The 20902-nt window shown below is 48.8% G+C and overlaps 1 protein-coding gene across 11 annotated transcripts in view; it reads left to right on the top strand.

The window, feature by feature from the left end:
- ACACB (acetyl-CoA carboxylase beta) overlaps positions 1-20902 on the top strand; it is a 469976-nt gene that overhangs the window by 404297 nt on the left and 44777 nt on the right. The window lies entirely within an intron of this gene.

Raw genomic sequence — 20902 nt, 5'->3', positions numbered from 1 at the left:
TGTGGACACTAATATATAAATCTGTTATTATGGGGGCATTACTATATTTTTCTTTTGTAATGTGGGACACTACTATATATGTCTATTATTATGGGGACATTACTATATATTTCTTTTGTGATGTGGGACACTACTATATATTTCTATTACACCGGGGGCACTACTTCACTATATATTCCTGTTATAATTGGGCCATTACTATGTATTTTTATTAAATTGGGGGCATTATAATAGGATTTCTCTAACGTCCTAAGTGGATGCTGGGGACTCCGTAAGGACCATGGGGAATAGCGGCTCCGCAGGAGACTGGGCACATCTAAAGAAAGCTTTAGGACTAACTGGTGTGCACTGGCTCCTCCCCCTATGACCCTCCTCCAAGCCTCAGTTAGATTTCTGTGCCCGACGAGAAGGGTGCACACTAGGGGCTCTCCTGAGCTTCTTAGTGAAAGTTTTAGTTTAGGTTTGTTATTTTCAGTGAGACCTGCTGGCAACAGGCTCACTGCATCGAGGGACTAAGGGGAGAAGAAGCGAACTCACCTGCGTGCAGAGTGGATTGGGCTTCTTGGCTACTGGACATTAGCTCCAGAGGGACGATCACAGGTCCAGCCTGGATGGGTCCCGGAGCCGCGCCGCCGGCCCCCTTACAGAGCCAGAAGAGCGAAGAGGTCCGGAAAAATCGGCGGCAGAAGACGTTCCTGTCTTCAATAAGGTAGCGCACAGCACTGCAGCTGTGCGCCATTGCTCTCAGCACACTTCATACTCCGGTCACTGAGGGTGCAGGGCGCTGGGGGGGGGCGCCCTGAGACGCAATAAAACATGACAGAAATACCTTACATGGCAAAAAATACATCACATATAGCTCCTGGGCTATATGGATGCATTTAACCCCTGCCAGAATATACAAAAAAACGGGAGATAAGGCCGCCGAAAAGGGGGCGGAGCCTATCTCCTCAGCACACTGGCGCTATTTTCCCTCACAGCTCAGTTGGAGGGAAGCTCCCTCGCTCTTCCCTGCAGTCACTACACTACAGAAAGGGTTAAAAAAAGAGAGAGGGGCACTAATTAGGCGCAGTATTAAAACATACAGCAGCTATAAGGGGAAAAACACTTATATAAGGTTATCCCTGTATATATATAGCGCTCTGGTGTGTGCTGGCATACTCTCCCTCTGTCTCCCCAAAGGGCTAGTGGGGTCCTGTCCTCTATCAGAGCATTCCCTGTGTGTGTGCTGTGTGTCGGTACGTTTGTGTCGACATGTATGAGGAGAAAAATGATGTGGAGACGGAGCAGAGTGTCTGTAACAGTGATGTCACCCCCTAGGGGGTCGACACCTGAGTGGATGTACTGTTGAAAATTACGTGACAGTGTCAGCTCTATATAAAAAAACAGTGGTTGACATGAGACAGCCGGCTACTCAGCTTGTGCCTGTCCAGACGTCTCATAGGCCGTCAGGGGCTCTAAAGCGGCCGTTACCTCAGATGGCAGATACAGACGCCGACACGGATACTGACTCCTGTGTCGACGGTGAAGAGACAACCGTGATTTCCAGTAGGGCCACACGTTACATGATTGAGACAATGGAAAATGTTTTTATACATTTCTGATAATACGAGTACCACCAAAAAGGGGTATTATGTTCGGTGAGGGAAAAACTACCTGTAGTTTTCCTGAATCTGAGAAATAAAATGAGGTGTGTGATGATGCGTGGGTTTCCCCCCGATAACAATTGATAATTTCTTAAAAAGTATTGGCTGCATACCCTTTCCCGCCAGAGGTTAGGGTGCGTTGGGAAACACCCCCTAGGGGGGATAAGGCGCTCACACGCTTGTAAGAACAAGGGCTCTACCCTCTCATGAGATGGCCGCCCTTAAGGATCCTGCTGATAGAAAGCAGGAGGGTATCCAAAAAAGGTATTTACACACATACTGGTGTTATACTGCGACCAGCTATCGCCTCAGCCTGGAGGTGCAGTGCTGGGTTGGCATGGTCGGATTCCCTGACTGGAAATATTGATATCCTAGATAAGGATAGTATATTATTGCCTATAGAGCATTTAAAAGATGCATTTCTATATATGCATGATGCACAGCGGAATAATTGCCGACTGGCATCAAGTATAAGTGCGTTGTCCAATTCTACCAGTAAAATGGTCAGGTGATGCGGATTCCAAACGGCATTTGGAAGTATTGCCTTTGAAAGGGGACATTTGGGGTCGGTCTTTTAGACCTGGTGGCCACGGCAACAGCTGGGAAATCCACGTTTGTACCCCAGGTCGCCTCTCAAAATAAGACGCCGTATTATCAGGCGCAGTCCTTTGTTGGCAAGCGGACAAAAGGTTCCTCTTTTCTGCTCGTGACAGAGGGAGAGGAAAAAGGCTGCAGAGATCAGCCAGTTCCCAGGAACAGAAACCCTTTCCCGCCTCTGCCAAGCCCTCAGTATGACGCTAGGGCTTTACAAGCTCAGGCACGGTGGGGGCCCGTTCTCTATGAATTTCAGTGCGCAGTGGGCTCACTCGCAAGTAGACCCCTGGATCCTTCAGGTAATATCTCAGGGATACATATTGGAATTCGAGACTTCTCCCCCTCGCCGTTTCCAAAAGTAGGCTTTACCGACGTCTCCCTCTGACAGGGAGGCAGTTTTGGAAGCCATTCACAAGCTGTATTCCCAGCAGGTGATAATCAAGGTACCCCTCCTGCAACAGGGAACGGGGTATTATTCCACACTATTGTGGTACCGAAGCCAGACGGCTCGGTGAGACCGATTCTAAATCTAAAATCTAAAATCTTTGAACACTTACATACAGAGGTTCAAATTCAAGATTGAGTCACTCAGAGCAGTGATTGCGAACCTGGAAGAAGGGGACTACATGATGTCTCGGGACATCAAGGATGCTTACCTTCATGTCAAAATTTACCCTTCTCACCAAGGGTACCTCAGGTTATGGTACAGAACTGTCACTATCAGTTCAGACGCTGCCGTAGGGATGGTCCACGGCACCCCGGGTCTTTACCAAGGTAATGGACGAAATGATATCCCTTCGAAAGAAGGGAATTTTAGTTATCCCTTACTTGGACGATTCCCTGATAAGGGTAAGATCCAGGGAACAGTTGGAGGTCGGTGTAGCACTATCTCAGGTAGTGTTGCGGCAGCACGATTGGATTCTCAATATTCCAAAATCGCAGCTGGTTCCGACGACTTGTCTTCTGTTTCCTAGGGATGATCCTGGACACAGTCCAGAAAAAAGGTGTTTCTCCCGGATGAGAAAGCCAGGGAGTTATCCGAGCTAATCAGGAACCTCCTAAAACCGAACCAAGTCTCAGTGCATCAATGCACAAGGGTTCTGGGTAAAAATGATGGCTTCCTACGAAGCAATCCCATTCGTTAGATTCCACGCAAGAACTTTCCAGTGGAACCTACTGGACAAATGGTCCGGGTCGCATTTTCAGATGCATCAGCGGATAACCCTGTCACCAAGGACAAGGGTATCCATCCTGTGGTGGTTGCAGAGTGCTCATCTTCTAGAGGGCCGCAGATTCGGCATTCAGGACTGGGTCCTGGTGACCACGGATGCCAGCCTGCGAGGCTGGGGAGCAGTCACACAGGGAAGGAATATCCAGGGCTTAGGGTCAAGCCTGGATACATCACTTCACATAAATATCCTGAAGCTAAGGGCCATTTACAATGCTCTAAGCTTAGCGAGACCTCTGCTTCAAGGTCAGCCGGTGTTGATCCAGTCGGACGACATCATGGCAGTCACCCACGTAAACAGACAGGGTGGCACAAGAAGCAGGAGGGCAATGGCAGAAGCTGCAAGGATTCTTCGCTGGGCGGAAAATCATGTGATAGCACTGTCAACAGTATTCATTCCGGGAGTGGACAACTGGGAAGCAGACTTCCTCAGCACGACCTCCACCCGGGAGAGTGGGGACTTCACCCAGAAGTCGTCCACATGATTAAAAAACTCGACAGGTATTGCGCCAGGTCAAGAGACCCTCAGGCAATAGTTGTAGACGCTCTGGTAACACCGTGGGTGTACCAGTCAGTATATGTGTTCCCTCCTCTGCCTCTCATACCCAAGGTACTGAGATTGATAAGATGGAGAGGAGAAAGCACTATATTCGTGGCTCCGGATTGGCCAAGAAGGACTTGGTAACCGGAACTTCAAGAGAGGCTCACGGAGGATCCGTGGCCTCTACCTCTAAGAAGGGACCTGCTCCAGCAAGGACCCTGTCTGTTCCAAGACTTACCGCTGCTGCGTTTGACAGCATGGCGGTTGAACACCGGATCCTGAAGGAAAAAAGGCATTCCGGATGAAGTCATCCCTATCCTGATCAAAAGCCAGGAAGGATGTAACCGCAAAAACATTATCACCACAATTGGCGAAAATATGTTGCGTAGTGCGAGGCCAGTAAGGCCCGACGGAGGAAATTCAACTGGGTCGATTCCTACATTTCCTGAAAACAGGAGTGTCTATGGGCCTGAAATTGGGGTCCATTAAGGTTCAGATTTCGGCCCTGTCAATTTTCTTCCAAAAAAGAACTAGCTTCAGTCCCTGAAGTTTAGACGTTTGTAAAAGGGGTACTGCATATACAGCCTCCTTTTGTGCCTCCAGTGGCAATTTGGGATCTCAATGTAGTTTGGGTTCCAAAAGTCACATTGGTTTGAACCACTTAAATCTGTGGAGTTAAAATATCTCACATGGAAAGTGGTCATGCTGTTGGGCCTGGGCCAGGCGCGTGTCAGAATTGGCGGCTTTATCCTGTAAAAGCCCTTATCTGATTTTCCATTCGGACAGGGCGGAATTGAGGACTCGTCCTCAGTTTCTCCCTAAGGTGGTTCCAGCGTTTTCACCTGAACCAACCTATTGTGGGGCCTGCGGCTACTAGGGACTTGGAGGAATCCAAGTTGCTGGATGTTGTCAGGGCCCTGAAAATATGTTTCCAGGACGGCTGGAGTCAGGAAATCTGACTCACTGTTTATCCTGTATGCACCCAACATGCTGGGTGCTCCTGCTTCTAAGCAGACTATTGCTCGTTGGATTTGTAGTACAATTCAGCTTGCACATTCTGTGGCAGGCCTGCCACAGCTAAAATCTGTAAAAGCCCGTTCCACAAGGAAAGTGGGCTCATCTTGGGCGGCTGCCCGAGGGGTCTCGGCTTTACAACTTTGCCGAGCAGCTACTTGGTCAGGGGCAAACACGTTTGCTAAATTCTACAAATTTGATACCCTGGCTGAGGAGGACCTGGAGTTCTCTCAATTGGTGCTGCAGAGTCATCCGCACTCTCCCGCCCGTTTGGGAGCTTTGGTATAATCCCCATGGTCCTTACGGAGTCCCCAGCATCCACTTAGGACGTTAGAGAAAATAAGAATTTACTTACCGATAATTCTATTTCTCATAGTCCGTAGTGGATGCTGGGCGCCCATCCCAAGTGCGGATTGTCTGCAATACTTGTACATAGTTATTGTTACAAAAATCGGGTTATTATTGTTGGGAGCCATCTTTTCAGAGGCTCCTCTGTTATCATACTGTTAACTGGGTTCAGATCACAAGTTATACGGTGTGATTGGTGTGGCTGGTATGAGTCTTACCCGGGATTCAAAATCCTTCCTTATTGTGTACGCCCGTCCGGGCACAGTATCCTAACTGAGGCTTGGAGGAGGGTCATAGGGGGAGGAGCCAGTGCACACCAGTTAGTCCTAAAGCTTTCTTTAGATGTGCCCAGTCTCCTGCGGAGCCGCTATTCCCCATGGTCCTTACGGAGTCCCCAGCATCCACTACGGACTATGAGAAATAGAATTATCGGTAAGTAAATTCTTATTTTTAATACCTACCGGTTAATCCTTTTCGCTTAGTCCGTAGAGGATGCTGGGGATGCTTCAAGAACCATGGGGTACAGACGGGATCCGCAGGAGACATAGGTACACTTTAAGACTTTGATTGGGTGTGAACTGGCTCCTCCCTCTATGCCCCTCCTCCAGACTCCAGTTTAAGTAACTGTGCCCAGGGAGACGAACATTTCGAGGAAAGAATTTATTGTTAAACCACGGTGAGCATCTTACCAGCTCACACCTCCGTATGCCGCAGAACGTGGCATTCAATAGAACACCAGCCGACGGCATGAAGAATATGCAGCAATACGCTGACATAAAGCGTAACACAACCTGTGTGTGTAAACACAACCAATAACAGCACAACGGCTGCCATGCCATGAACATCATCAACCACAGGCTGACTTAAACACAACACACCATGTGTGTAAACATACCCAATAACTGCAGATACAGTACGCACTGGGACATGCGCCCAGCATCCTCTACGGACTAAGAGAAAAGGATTTACCGGTAGGTATTAAAATCCTATTTTCTCATACGTCCTAGAGGATGCTGGGGATGCTTCAAGAACCATGGGGTTATACCAAAGCTCTAGAACGGGCGTTAGAGTGCGGACGACTCTGCAGCACCGAATGACCAAACAAGAGGTCCTCATCAGCCAGGGTATCAAACTTGTAAACTTCGTAAAGGTGTTTGATCCCGGTCAAGTAGTAGCTCGGCCAAGCTGTAATGCCGAGACCCCTCGGCTAGCCGCCCAGGATGAGCCCACCTTTCTAGAAGAATGGGCCTTCACCGATTTCGGTAACGGCAATCCTGCCGTAGAGTGAGCCTGCTGAATCGTAGCACAGATCCAGCGCGCAATAGTCTGCTTGGAAGCAGTAGCCCCAATCATGGGGGTAATTCTGAGTTGATCGCAGCAGGAAATTTTTTAGCAGTTGGTCAAAACCATGTGCACTGCAGGAGAGGCAGATATAACATTTGCAGAGAGAGTTAGATTTGGGTGTGGTGAGTTCAATCTGCAATATAAATTGCAGTGTAAAAATAAAGCAGCCAGTATTTACCCTGCACAGAAACAAAATAACCCACGTTATTCAGTTATGCTCACTGAATGGCCTCGTAGGCCGCAACCCTCATTTTCATCAATGGAACGTATTGATGGATTGATACTGTTGTAGATCTGACCCGACTCTCGATCTCCAGAGCTCTTTCCATCGGAAGAAACAAACTCTCAACAGTTCTGTATCCAACAGTTTTCCCAACGCCGACAACCGCGTCGTAGGGGTCAACCGTGATTCTGGCAAGTTCAGGAGCCAACCACCTTGTTGAAGCTCCGTCAGGGATAAAACAACGTTTTGCACCACTTGTTCTTGCCCTCCCTGTACGCAGGAGAGCGTCCCAGTACAGAGTAATAATGATTTTATTATTGAAGGAAATCATCATACCGCCATCACTCCGGTGAATTGGCACTGACAATCCTGAATAGCAAACCCAGGTATGCCTAATGCGGAAGAACCGTATTTAGTCCCTCTTTCTCCTTTAACAGATTGGAGATCCCTGCCCCGAGAGATTCCATCTTGTAGTTCAACTTCTTAAGTAGAAATTGTTTGGAATTGTTCTGCCCCGGCCTTCCAGCCTCAGAAGTACGAAAAGCTTGAATAACAGCTTTTATTTTTATTTTTTATTTTTTTATATGACTGGGACAGCAGGACAATGACCTGATCCTGACCTAGTATGGCGTCGCATACTACCTCCCCGTCCAGAGGAGATTTTGAAAAATCAGTGAGGGGAATCGTCTGGAACTCCAGTATGTCCCCCTTTGGACTCTATTCTTAAACTCACTGGTCCATGTCCGTTCCAGGACTGACTGAAGAGTATTAGACGTGGTCCCACCGGTGTGGGCTCCCGAAAGATGGTCCCAGCGACTGCGGTGGACGTGGTAGAAACAGAGGATGAATTCTGCTTCTGCGAACTTGAAAAGGCTGCTGACCTCTTAACTTTTTCACCTTCCTCTACCTGCAAAGAAAGGGAAAACCGTATCCATTCGGTCGAAATGACTGCATCCTACAAAAATGCGTCACCAACCGTCGTGAGGGATCATAAGTCAAGAAGGTAGACTTACCAGTGGTATCTGCCGAGATCAACTTAACAAAGCCATCCCCAAACCAGGTTTCACCTTCATAGGGAAGATACTCCAGTTCTTCTCGGAGTCAGCCTCAGCATTCCATTGGTGAATCCACAACGCCCTCCTAGTCGATACCGCCATGGAAGTGGCCCGCAAAAACAAGAGGCCTATATCCCTTGTAGTCGCACGGAAGTATGCTGCAATGATATAGACATGACTCTATTTAAGTTGCATACAACTACTCCCCCATGCGCATGTAATGCAATTATAATCAACGGGCATGCGGACACATACTTAGAGTATCACATATCTTCCTGCATACGATCCTTTGTGACAGGGCCCCGTGCAGAACAGGGGGTGACTCACCTTCTATCCATTGAGAAGGAAAAACTTTACCTCAGCATTCATTATAAATATAGGGATTTTTGTTTACTTACCGTAAAATCTCTTTCTCTGATTCCATCTGGGGGACGCTGCGCCGTTACTTGTGGGTTAGAGGTGTATGGTTGTGGAGTTTGGCACAGAACTATCAAGAACTGACCCCTCCCCCCTCTAACCCCTCCCATCTCCTTCCTGCCCAGCCAGCACCTCAGTTAACGTTTAGCCAAGCCAAAGGAGATAGACCGAAAAAATTTACTGGTTAAACCAGACAACCATATGGGAGGGATCGCAGCGTCCCCCAGATGGAATCAGAGAAAGAGATTTTACGGTAAGTAAACTAAAATCCCTATTTCTCTTTCATCCATCTGGGGGACGCTGCGCCGTTACTTGTGGGATTTCCCAAAGCAAGCTAATGAGAGGAGGGAGAAGTAGACGGCATAGCCGTCCGTAAAATTTGACGCCCAACAGAGGCAGTCTCCAAATTGAAAATATGAAAAACGGTAAACCCTTTTTGAAACGTATGCACAGGCGACCAAGTCGCCGCCCTACATAGCTGCTCAATAGATGTACTCCCGCGAGCAGCCCAAGAAGCTCCAACTCGAATGAGCTGGAATCGATTCAGAAACTGAAATATCAGAAAACTGTTGTTATGGCGAAATCACCCAACTGTGTTCTTGGAAGCCGGCCAATCTCGTTTGGGCGCATCAATTAAAAACTAACAATGCAGCCGTACGAAAGACAGGATCCGGACAAGATAAATAAATCCGTAAGGCCCTAAGCATATCTAAGAGAGCCAAATGGGAATCCTCCCCGGAAGGAGAAGGAGTAAACGCTGGAAGGACAATGTCCTAATTTAGATGAAACGCTGACACAACTTTCGTAAGGAAGGAAGGTTTTTGTTCGCAGAACCACCCGGCTATCATGAAACCTCAACAAGGGTGGTCTGCAAGAAAGAGCCGTCAATGCAGATACTCGTCCTGCGGAGGCAATTGTCAATAGCAAGACAACTTTTGAATGTTAGATACCGCAATTTTACAGATTCCAAAGGTTCAAATGGAGAATACTGAAGAGCCGTAAAGACTAAGTTACAGTCCCAGGAATGAACCAGAGGAACAAAAGGTGGCTGAATCCGAAGAACTCCCTGAAGGAACGTCTGAACTTCTGGAAAGATAGCCAGTTTCTTTTGAAAGAAAGAACCGATAAGTCAGAAACTTGACCCTTCAGTGAAGAAGTCTCAGACCCTTATTGAGACCCTCCTGAAGGAAGTATAACCGACGAGGAATACGAAACAAATCCGGTGTTAAACCACGCTTTTCACACCAATCAATGTAAATACGCCACACTCTGTGGTAACTCTAGAAGTCACCGGTTTTCTAGCCTGAATCATCGTTTACATAACAAGACGAGAAAAAAACCCTTTTCCCTTAAAATGTTGGGTTCAAGAACCAAACCGTCAAAGCCAGCCGACCCAACCTGGGTGGTGACCTGGTCCTTGAATCAGAAGATCCGGACACAGAGGGAGTCGGAATGGTTCCTCGACGACCATATTTTGACGAAGAATGTACCACGTCAGCGTGGCCAAGCTGAGGCCACCCAAATGATTGGGAGACCTTCTTTCTGAATGCGTTTAAGCAGACGTGGAATCAGTGGAAATGGTGGAAACACATATCCCAGTTGAAAGTGCCACGGTGCTGTCAGTGCATCGATTAGAATTGCTTGAGGGTCCTGAGTACGCGACCCGTAGAGAGGAAGATTATTATTGAGGCGAGACGCCATCAGATCTACATCGGGAAACCCCACCGGGCTACTAGAGTCAGAAACACCTCCTGGTGAAACTCCCACTCTCCCGGAAGCATCGTGTGACGGCTTAAGAAATCCGCTTCCCAGTTCTCGATTCCTGGAATATGAATCGCGAATATGGCCAGGAACCAATGTTCCGCCCATGTGAGAGTCTGAGCGACTTCTTTCATTGCGGATCAGCTTCGAGTACCTCCTTCCTTGTTTATGTAAGCAACTGCCGTGGCGCTGTCGGACTGAATCCGCACTGGATGACCCTGAACCATGGTTTGAATCCGAAGTAGTGCATACCGGATTGTCCTTAACTCCAAGATGCTGATCTGCAACTTTAACTCTTGACTGGTCCAGAGTCCCTGAAAGTGATGAGTCTGAAACACCGCCCCCCAACCTCTGAGGCCGGTGTTTGTGGTGACCATCACCCAAGACCAAATTGTGAACGGAACTACTTTGGTCAAATTGGATCTGTGAAACCCCCAGCGAAGCGACTGACGAGTCTGTACAGACACGCGGACCAACAGTAATTCGAGATGAGGCCCTGTCCAAGTCCAACAGTTGAGAATCTGAGCCTGAAAGGGTCGAGTATGAAACGTGGCATATGGAACTGCCTTGAAGGTTGCCACCATCTTGTCTCACTTGCATGCATCGGAGAACCGAAACCACCGGTAAATGTAGCCGTGTTCGAATTCTGGACTGTATGTCCTGAATCTTGTCCTGAGGAAGAACCACTTTTCTGGTTGTTGGTGTCGAATAAAAGTCCCAGAAACATCATTTTCCGGGAAGGAAGCAAAGACGACTTCAGACAATATATTATTCATCCGAATGACCGCAGAGACTCCATAACAAGACGCAAGTTCTGATGAAGAATCAACCCTGCCTTGATCAACAGATTACCCAAATACAGAATAATGCTGATTCCCTGCCTGAAACTGAAAATGTCAAGGCCGACAGCGAATCTCAGAAGAAATTGATGACCCGTCCAAATAGAAACAAGCAGATAGGCGTCTTATGTCCAATTAGGCCAAATATCCCCCTGTGTCCTTGGCGACAATAATCGAGAGGATGGATTCCATTTTGAACTTTTGGGTTGAAATGAACCGTCCAGTTTGTCCACGAGTAAAATCCCCGACCTCTCTGCCGAGCGGGACCTAGAAGAATTATTTCATTTCGTAAGAAAAATGGCTGTTGCATGATGAAGAGCTCGACGTCTGAAGGGACCATTTGAAAGATGAGTGATGAACACCCGATATGGGACTGGTTCCTCGTGATCTAACAAATATTCTCTGGATATGACCTCCGTCACCCACCGATCTGGTCTCGACAGGAACCACCCTTCTTTGAACTGTAGTAACCGAGTCTCAACCGTCACTGACCCCTCCGGGGATCGTGAACCGTCATGCAGTAGGTTTGTTGGCAGGTTGACGTCTACCTTTGAATGCCTCCCTTCGTGGGTATCCCCTGTATATGAAAGGACCGAAACCTTGTAGAATTCGGTTTCGGAGGAGCAACTGGAAGAAAGGGGTTCCTTCTATAGAATGTGAGATAATCTTCTTTGATTCCGACCTAAAGAGAACTCACCTTCAAAGGGTACCGCCGACAAGGTCTGTTTGGAGTCAAAATAGGCATTCCAAACCCGAGACCAAAGAGACCGTCTTGTTGTCACGGTCAAGGCAGAAATACGGGATTGTAGCGCAGCAGGATCAACCAAGGCCTCCCCCACATAAGTAAGAGCCTTCTGAAATCTGTTCTGCTAATTGAATGGCTTCCGATGGATCGTCAGACTGCCTTCCAGAGATGACCTGTGCTAGTCAGTCATCCGCGGCCTTGAGGACCCAAGCGCCAGCTAAAAGTGGGTGAAGAGAAACACCTGATAAAGAAAACAGATTTAGGCATTGCTTCAATCTTCCTATCTGTAGGATCTTTCAACGTCACAGGGGTCGATTCAATTCGGCAACTTATGAATAGCGCCGGGAATTAGCTCCCGACGCTATTCAATTCAGCTCCAGTTAAGTCGGCGATGTCCCGTTCTCGCCGACTAAACTGGTTGAATTGTCGGGAGAACGGGCATTCTCCGACTTAACTCCCCGGCGCGAGGCTGATTCCCGACAGAATCAGCCTCGCACCGGCCGCGCGGCAGCATTTTTGTCGGGAATTCCTGACAATTGAGGGTCACTATTCGCTGTATTGAATAGCGCAGGGAACTAACTCCTGGCGCTATTGAGCTGTCGCTGAATAGAATTGACCCCACAGACTGTACAGAAGGAATAACCGTAGTTCCTGCTAAATTTGAAATGGGAACGTCTACCTTTTGGCCTGTTTCCCAAAATCTCATATCCTCCCTCTGTAAAAGGATATAGAAATTTTTATGTCCTAGGGGCTTGGAAACGAGAATCCGGCTTAAGTCAGGCTCCTTTAAAATATCCCTGTTATTAAGATGACGGATGGAGTCTATCAGCAATCTAACAGCTGAGCTAGTAGAAAAGTCATCTTCCCAGACCGAAATCTCGCCCCACTCTGGGTCTACTTCCCCATTTCATAAAAACTACACCTGAACATTGTTCTAGGTGCATGCAGACAGCACATGTGCTGTGTCAATCAGAACCTCCAATGGGAATTACTCCAACTCCTCCCCCAGAAAGTTATAGCGGGCAACGGCTATGGCCGTTTTGTAGCAGAAGAACTGCCGGCAGAGTTTACAAACTTGTTTTGGGATTGAATTAAATCAGCAAGACATCTGCCCATATTTTGAGCCCACACCAGATGTGTCTGGCCCAAGCAGACATAGACTGATCCGCGGAACCTCCCTGTTGGATCACCACAGATGCACCAGAGCATGAAGCACAGAGGGTATCAGCATCCGCTTTACCCTTAGCTAGCCTTGACCCACATTGTAAGCAGGAAAATAACCACCGAGGATGTCTTTCCTGTTTGTAGATCCGTCTGACGTATTGACATAATTAAACTTTATTAAACTTTATTAAACCTCATCATCGACACTGGAGTCAGTATCCGTGTCTGTGTCTGCCATTTGAGGTAACGGGCGTTTTAAAGCCCCTGATGGCGTTTGAGACCCCTGGACAGGCACAAGCTGAGTAGCCGGCTGTCTCATGTCGTCAACTGTCTGTCGTAAAGAGCTGACACTGTCACGCAATTCCTTCCATAAGCTCATCCACTCAGGTGTCGACTCCCTAGGGGGTGACAACTCTATAATAGGCAATTGCTCCGCCTCCATCTCATTTTCCTCCTCAAACATGTCGACACAATCGTACCGACACACCGCACACACACAGGGAATGCTCTGATAGAGGACAGGACCCCACTAGCCCTTTGGGGAGACAGAGGGAGAGTATGCCAGCACACACCAGAGCGCTATATATAGACAGGAATACCACTATAAAATGTGCTTTTCCCTTTATAGCTGCTGTTAGTATTAAAACTGCGCCAAATTAGTGCCCCCCTCTCTTTTTTACCCTTTTCTGTAGTGCAGGACTGCAGGGGAGAGTCAGGGAGGCGTCCTTCCAGTGGAGCTGTGATGGAAAATGGCGCCCGTGTGCTGAGGAGATAGGCTCCGCCCCCTTCTTGGCGGCCTTTTCTCCCGCTTTTTGGTGAGTTCTGGCAGGGGTTAAAATACATCCATATAGCCCTGGGGGTTATATGTGGTGTATTTATGCCAGCCAAGGTGTTTACATTGCTGCTCAGGGCGCCCCCCCCCTAGCGCCCTGCACCCTCAGTGACCGAAGTGTGAAGTGTGCCTGAGTAACAATGGCGCACAGCTGCAGTGCTGTGCGCTACCTTGTTGAAGACTGATGTCTTCTGCCGCCGATTTTTCCGGACCTCTTCTGGCTCTGTAAGGGGGCCGGCGGCGCGGCTCTGGGACCGAGCTCCGAGGCTGGGCCTGTGTTCGGTCCCTCTGGAGCTAATGGTGTCCAGTAGCCTAAGAAGCCCAAGCTACCACCACTTAGGTAGGTTCGCTTCTTCTCCCCTTAGTCCCTCGGTGCAGTGAGCCTGTTGCCAGCAGGTCTCACTGAAAATAAAAAAACTAAAACTAAACTTTCACTAAGAAGCTCAGGAGAGCCCCTAGTGTGCACCCTTCTCGGCCGGGCACAGTATCCTAACTGAGGCTTGGAGGAGGGTCATAGGGGGAGGAGCCAGTGCACACCAGGTAGTCCTAAAGCTTTACTTTTGTGCCCAGTCTCCTGCGGAGCCGCTATTCCCCATGGTCCTTACGGAGTTCCCAGCATCCACTACGGACTACGAGAAATAGAATTATCGGTAAGTAAATTCTTATTTTTTTTTTTTTAAACAAATGCACTACAAACGAACTATAAGCTTAGTAGAGTAATGAACAGTACTGTGTAATTTATATTGGGAAAAACATTTTTTACTGTGCAAAAATTAAATCTGTTAACTCTCATTAAAAGTGTAGAATAACACTATGCCCCCAAAGTATACTTGCTGTTAGGTGACCTTCAAACTGTGTGTGCTGCACAGCGCCCCTCGTACTGTCTCCGTAGAAGATGGCGCCCGGTGCTTTGCAGACGCTGGCCGGGAGGGCGCGCGAGGCAGTGCAGGGCGGGAATCCGTCCTTTTGAAGTAAGTAAGCGCCGCGTCCCCCTGCTATAGCCGGAAGCCTGCGTCTCCTGCTCACTGCTACATCCAGCGGCTCTGATCGGGCAGTGGCTCCCGCACACCGCTATATACAGCGGCTGTGTTCGGGTAGCGGCTCCCGCGCACCGCTACATACAGCGGCTCTGTGCGGGCAGTCTCTAGCGATCCCCCGGGGAGTGACTCACCACTCTCTTCCCCTTTCTCTCTTCAGTCAAAAAAAACAAAAAAACAGTGGAATAAATAAATCCCTGTTACTGCGCTCCACCGCTCACCTCCGGAGAGAGAGCGGAGGGGGAGGGGGGGGGGAGGGAGGCACACAAGTATAAATATAAATATGAAAGACATATATAATATGTATATGTATATATATACATATATGAAGGATAGACCAATACTGTCAGAGACAGATTGTGTCTATCCTGTACCTCCTCACTGCCGACTTCTTAGGAACAGGAATCCAGCCCCAGTGACCGAAGTGTGGTGGCCTCCAGCGGCAGAATAGAGAGGGAACTCTAGCTAACCCCACTCTAGTAGCACCTGTCACCTGTATACAGGGACTAGGCACTCCAAGTGATAAAATAATAAAATACCTAACTAAAATCTTCAGAGAGAAAAATCTGTGTCTGTACTCCACAGGCACAAAACTAAAACTGAGGTGCTGGCTGGGCAGGAAGGAGATGGGAGGGGTTAGAGGGGGGAGGGGTCAGTTCTTGATAGTTCTGTGCCAAACTCCACAACCACACACCTCTAACCCACAAGTAACGGCGCAGCGTCCCCCAGATGGATGAAAGAGAAATATATATATATATATATACCTTCCAATGCACCTATATACACATATATCTATATATACATATATATACACACACATCTACATATACATATCAAATACGTATACATATTTCTCTGACGTCCTAGTGGATGCTGGGAACTCCGAAAGGACCATGGGGAATAGCGGCTCCGCAGGCAGGAGACTGGGCACAAAAGTAAAAAGCTTTAGGACTACCTGGTGTGCACTGGCTCCTCCCCCTATGACCCTCCTCCAAGCCTCAGTTAGATTTTTGTGCCCGAACGAGAAGGGTGCACACTAGGTGGCTCTCCTGAGCTGCTTAGTGAAAAGTTTAGTTTTAGGTTTTTTTATTTTCAGTGAGACCTGCTGGCAACAGGCTCACTGCATCGAGGGACTAAGGGGAGAAGAAGCGAACTCACCTGCGTGCAGAGTGGATTGGGCTTCTTAGGCTACTGGACATAAGCTCCAGAGGGACGATCACAGGCCCAGCCATGGATGGGTCCCAGAGCCGCGCCGCCGGCCCCCTTACAGAGCCAGAAGACTGAAGAGGTCCGGAAAATCGGCGGCAGAAGACGTCCTGTCTTCAATAAGGTAGCGCACAGCACCGCAGCTGTGCGCCATTGCTCTCAGCACACTTCACACTCCGGTCACTGAGGGTGCAGGGCGCTGGGGGGGGCGCCCTGAGACGCAATAAAAACACCTTAGATGGCGAAAAATACATCACATATAGCTCCTGGGCTATATGGATGCATTTAACCCCTGCCAATTTTTCCTTAAAAAAGCGGGAGGAAAGGCCGCCGAGAAGGGGGCGGAGCCTATCTCCTCAGCACACTGGCGCCATTTTCCCTCACAGCTCCGTTGGAGGGAAGCTCCCTGACTCTCCCCTGCAGTCCTGCACTACAGAGACAGGGTAAAACAAGAGAGGGGGGGCACTAATTTGGCAGATAAATCTATACAGCAGCTATATAAGGGAAAAACACTTATATAAGGTTATCCCTGTATATATATATAGCGCTCTGGTGTGTGCTGGCAAACTCTCCCTCTGTCTCCCCAAAGGGCTAGTGGGGTCCTGTCCTCTATCAGAGCATTCCCTGTGTGTGTGCTGTGTGTCGGTACGTTGTGTCGACATGTATGAGGAGGAAAATGGTATGGAGGCGGAGCAATTGCCTGTAATAGTGATGTCACCCCCTAGGGAGTCGACACCTGACTGGATGGTCTTATGGAAGGAATTACGTGATAGTGTCAGCACTTTACAAAAGACTGTTGACGACATGAGACAGCCGGCAAATCAGTTATTACCTGTACAGGCGTCTCAAACACCGTCAGGGGCTCTAAAGCGCCCGTTACCTCAGATGGTCGACACAGACCCAGACACGGACACTGACTCCAGTGTCGACGGTGAGGAAACAAACGTATTTTCCAGTAGGGCCACACGTTACATGATCACGGCAATGAAGGAGGTTTTGAACATTTCTGATACTACAAGTACCACAAAAAAGGGTATTATGTGGGGTGTGAAAAAACTACCCGTAGTTTTTCCTGAATCAGATGAATTAAATGAGGTGTGTGATGAAGCGTGGGTTTCCCCCGATAAAAAACTGCTAATTTCTAAAAAATTATTGGCATTATACCCTTTCCCGCCAGAGGTTAGGGCGCGTTGGGAAACACCCCCTAGGGTAGATAAGGCGCTCACACGCTTATCAAAACAAGTGGCGTTACCGTCTCCTGATACGGCCGCCCTCAAGGAACCAGCTGATAGGAAGCTGGAAAATATCCTAAAAAGTATATACACACATACTGGTATTATACTGCGACTAGCAATCGCCTCAGCCTGGATGTGCAGTGCTGGGGTGGCTTGGTCGGATTCCCTGACTGAAAATATTGATACCCTGGACAGGGACAGTATATTATTGACTATAGAGCATTTAAAGGATGCATTTCTATATATGCGAGATGCACAGAGGGATATTTGCACTCTGGCATCAAGAGTAAGTGCGCTGTCCATTTCTGCCAGAAGAGGGTTATGGACGCGACAGTGGTCAGGTGATGCGGATTCCAAACGGCATATGGAAGTATTGCCGCATAAAGGGGAGGAGTTATTTGGGGTCGGTCTATCGGACCTGGTGGCCACGGCAACGGCTGGGAAATCCACCTTTTTACCCCAGGTCACCTCTCAGCAGAAAAAGACACCGTCTTTTCAGGCTCAGTCCTTTCGTCCCCATAAGGGCAAGCGGGCAAAAGGCCACTCATATCTGCCCCGGGGCAGAGGAAGGGGAAAAAGACTGCAGCAGGCAGCCTCTTCCCAGGAACAGAAGCCCTCCCCCGCTTCTGCCAAGTCCTCAGCATGACGCTGGGGCCTTACAAGCGGACTCAGGCACGGTGGGGGCCCGTCTCAAGAATTTCAGCGCGCAGTGGGCTCACTCGCAAGTGGACCCCTGGATCCTGCAGGTAGTATCTCAGGGGTACAAATTGGAATTCGAGACGTCTCCCCCTCGCCGGTTCCTGAAGTCTGCTTTACCAACGTCTCCCTCCGACAGGGAGGCGGTATTGGAAGCCATTCACAAGCTGTATTCCCAGCAGGTGATAATCAAGGTACCCCTCCTACAACAGGGAAAGGGGTATTATTCCACGCTGTTTGTGGTACCGAAGCCGGACGGCTCGTGAGACCTATTTTAAATCTGAAATCCTTGAACACCTACATACAAAGGTTCAAATTCAAGATGGAGTCACTCAGAGCAGTGATAGCGAACCTGGAAGAAGGGGACTATATGGTGTCTCTGGACATCAAGGATGCTTACCTCCATGTCCCAATTTGCCCTTCTCACCAAGGGTACCTCAGGTTTGTGGTACAGAACTGTCACTATCAGTTTCAGACGCTGCCGTTTGGATTGTCCACGGCACCCCGGGTCTTTACCAAGGTAATGGCCGAAATGATGATTCTTTTTCGAAGAAAAGGCGTCTTAATTATCCCTTACTTGGACGATCTCCTGATAAGGGCAAGGTCCAGAGAACAGTTAGAGGTCGGAGTAGCACTATCTCAAGTAGTACTACGACAGCACGGGTGGATTCTAAATATTCCAAAATCGCAGCTGATTCCGACGACACGTCTGCTGTTCCTATGGATGATTCTGGACACAGTCCAGAAAAAGGTGTTTCTCCCGGAGGAGAAAGCCAGGGAGTTATCCGACCTAGTCAGGAACCTCCTAAAACCAGGCCAAGTGTCAGTGCATCAATGCACAAGGGTCCTGGGAAAAATGGTGGCTTCTTACGAAGCGATTCCATTCGGCAGATTCCACGCAAGAACTTTTCAGTGGGATCTGCTGGACAAATGGTCCGGATCGCATCTTCAAATGCATCAGCGGATAACCCTGTCTCCAAGGACAAGGGTGTCTCTCCTGTGGTGGTTGCAGAGTGCTCATCTTCTAGAGGGCCGCAGATTCGGCATTCAGGACTGGGTCCTGGTGACCACGGATGCCAGCCTGAGAGGCTGGGGAGCAGTCACACACGGAAGAAATTTCCAGGGCTTGTGGTCAAGCATGGAAACGTCACTTCACATAAATATCCTGGAACTAAGGGCCATTTACAATGCCCTAATTCAGGCAAGGCCTCTGCTTCAGGGTCAGCCGGTGTTGATCCAGTCGGACAACATCACGGCAGTCGCCCACGTAAACAGACAGGGCGGCACAAGAAGCAGGAGGGCAATGACGGAAGTTGCAAGGATTCTTCGCTGGGCAGAAAATCATGTGATAGCACTGTCAGCAGTGTTCATTCCGGGAGTGGACAACTGGGAAGCAGACTTCCTCAGCAGACACGACCTCCACCCGGGGGAGTGGGGACTTCACCCAGAAGTCTTCCACATGATTGTGAACCGTTGGGAAAAACCAAAGGTGGACATGATGGCGTCCCGCCTCAACAAAAAACTGGACAGATATTGCGCCAGGTCAAGGGACCCTCAGGCAATAGCTGTGGACGCTCTGGTAACACCGTGGGTGTACCAGTCAGTGTATGTGTTCCCTCCTCTGCCTCTCATACCCAAGGTACTGAGAATCATAAGAAGGAGAGGAGTAAGGACTATACTCGTGGCTCCGGATTGGCCAAGAAGGACTTGGTACCCGGAACTTCAAGAGATGCTCACGGAGGACCCGTGGCCTCTACCTCTAAGAAAGGACCTGCTCCAGCAGGGACACTGTCTGTTTCAAGACTTACCGCGGCTGCGTTTGACGGCATGGCGGTTGAACGCCGGATCCTGAAGGAAAAAGGCATTCCGGATGAAGTCATCCCTACCCTGATCAAAGCCAGGAAGGATGTAACTGTGCAACATTATCACCGTATTTGGCGTAAATATGTTGCGTGGTGTGAGGCCAGGAAGGCCCCTACAGAGGAATTTCAACTGGGTCGTTTCCTGCATTTCCTGCAAACAGGACTGTCTATGGGCCTAAAATTAGGGTCCATTAAGGTTCAAATTTCGGCCCTGTCGATATTCTTCCAGAAAGAACTAGCTTCAGTTCCTGAAGTTCAGACGTTTGTCAAGGGTACTGCATATACAGCCTCCTTTTGTGCCTCCAGTGGCACCTTGGGATCTCAATGTAGTTTTGGGGTTCCTAAAATCACATTGGTTTGAACCACTCACCACTGTGGACTTAAAATATCTCACATGGAAAGTGGTAATGCTGTTAGCCCTGGCTTCAGCCAGGCGTGTCTCAGAATTGGCGGCTTTATCCTATAAAAGCCCTTACCTAATTTTTCATACGGACAGGGCAGAATTGAGGACTCGTCCTCAATTTCTCCCTAAGGTGGTTTCAGCGTTTCACTTAAACCAGCCTATTGTGGTACCTGCGGCTACTAGGGACTTGGAGGATTCCAAGTTGCTGGACGTAGTCAGGGCCCTGAAAATATATGTTTCCAGGACGGCTGGAGTCAGAAAATCTGACTCGCTGTTTATCCTGTATGCACCCAACAAGCTGGGTGCTCCTGCTTCTAAGCAGACTATTGCTCGTTGGATTTGTAGTACAATTCAGCTTGCACATTCTGTGGCAGGCCTGCCACAGCCAAAATCTGTAAAAGCCCATTCCACACGGAAAGTGGGCTCATCTTGGGCGGCTGCCCGAGGGGTCTCGGCTTTACAACTTTGCCGAGCAGCTACTTGGTCAGGGGCAAACACGTTTGCTAAATTCTACAAATTTGATACCCTGGCTGAGGAGGACCTGGAGTTCTCTCATTCGGTGCTGCAGAGTCATCCGCACTTTCCCGCCCGTTTGGGAGCTTTGGTATAATCCCCATGGTCCTTTCGGAGTTCCCAGCATCCACTAGGACGTCAGAGAAAATAAGAATTTACTTACCGATTAATTCTATTTCTCATAGTCCGTAGTGGATGC

The sequence above is a fragment of the Pseudophryne corroboree genome, chromosome 1, assembly GCF_028390025.1.
Source record: "Pseudophryne corroboree isolate aPseCor3 chromosome 1, aPseCor3.hap2, whole genome shotgun sequence".
Lineage (NCBI taxonomy): Eukaryota > Metazoa > Chordata > Amphibia > Anura > Myobatrachidae > Pseudophryne > Pseudophryne corroboree.
The sequence above is the reverse complement of the archived record's forward strand: the minus strand, read 5'-3'. Positions and strand labels throughout refer to the sequence as shown.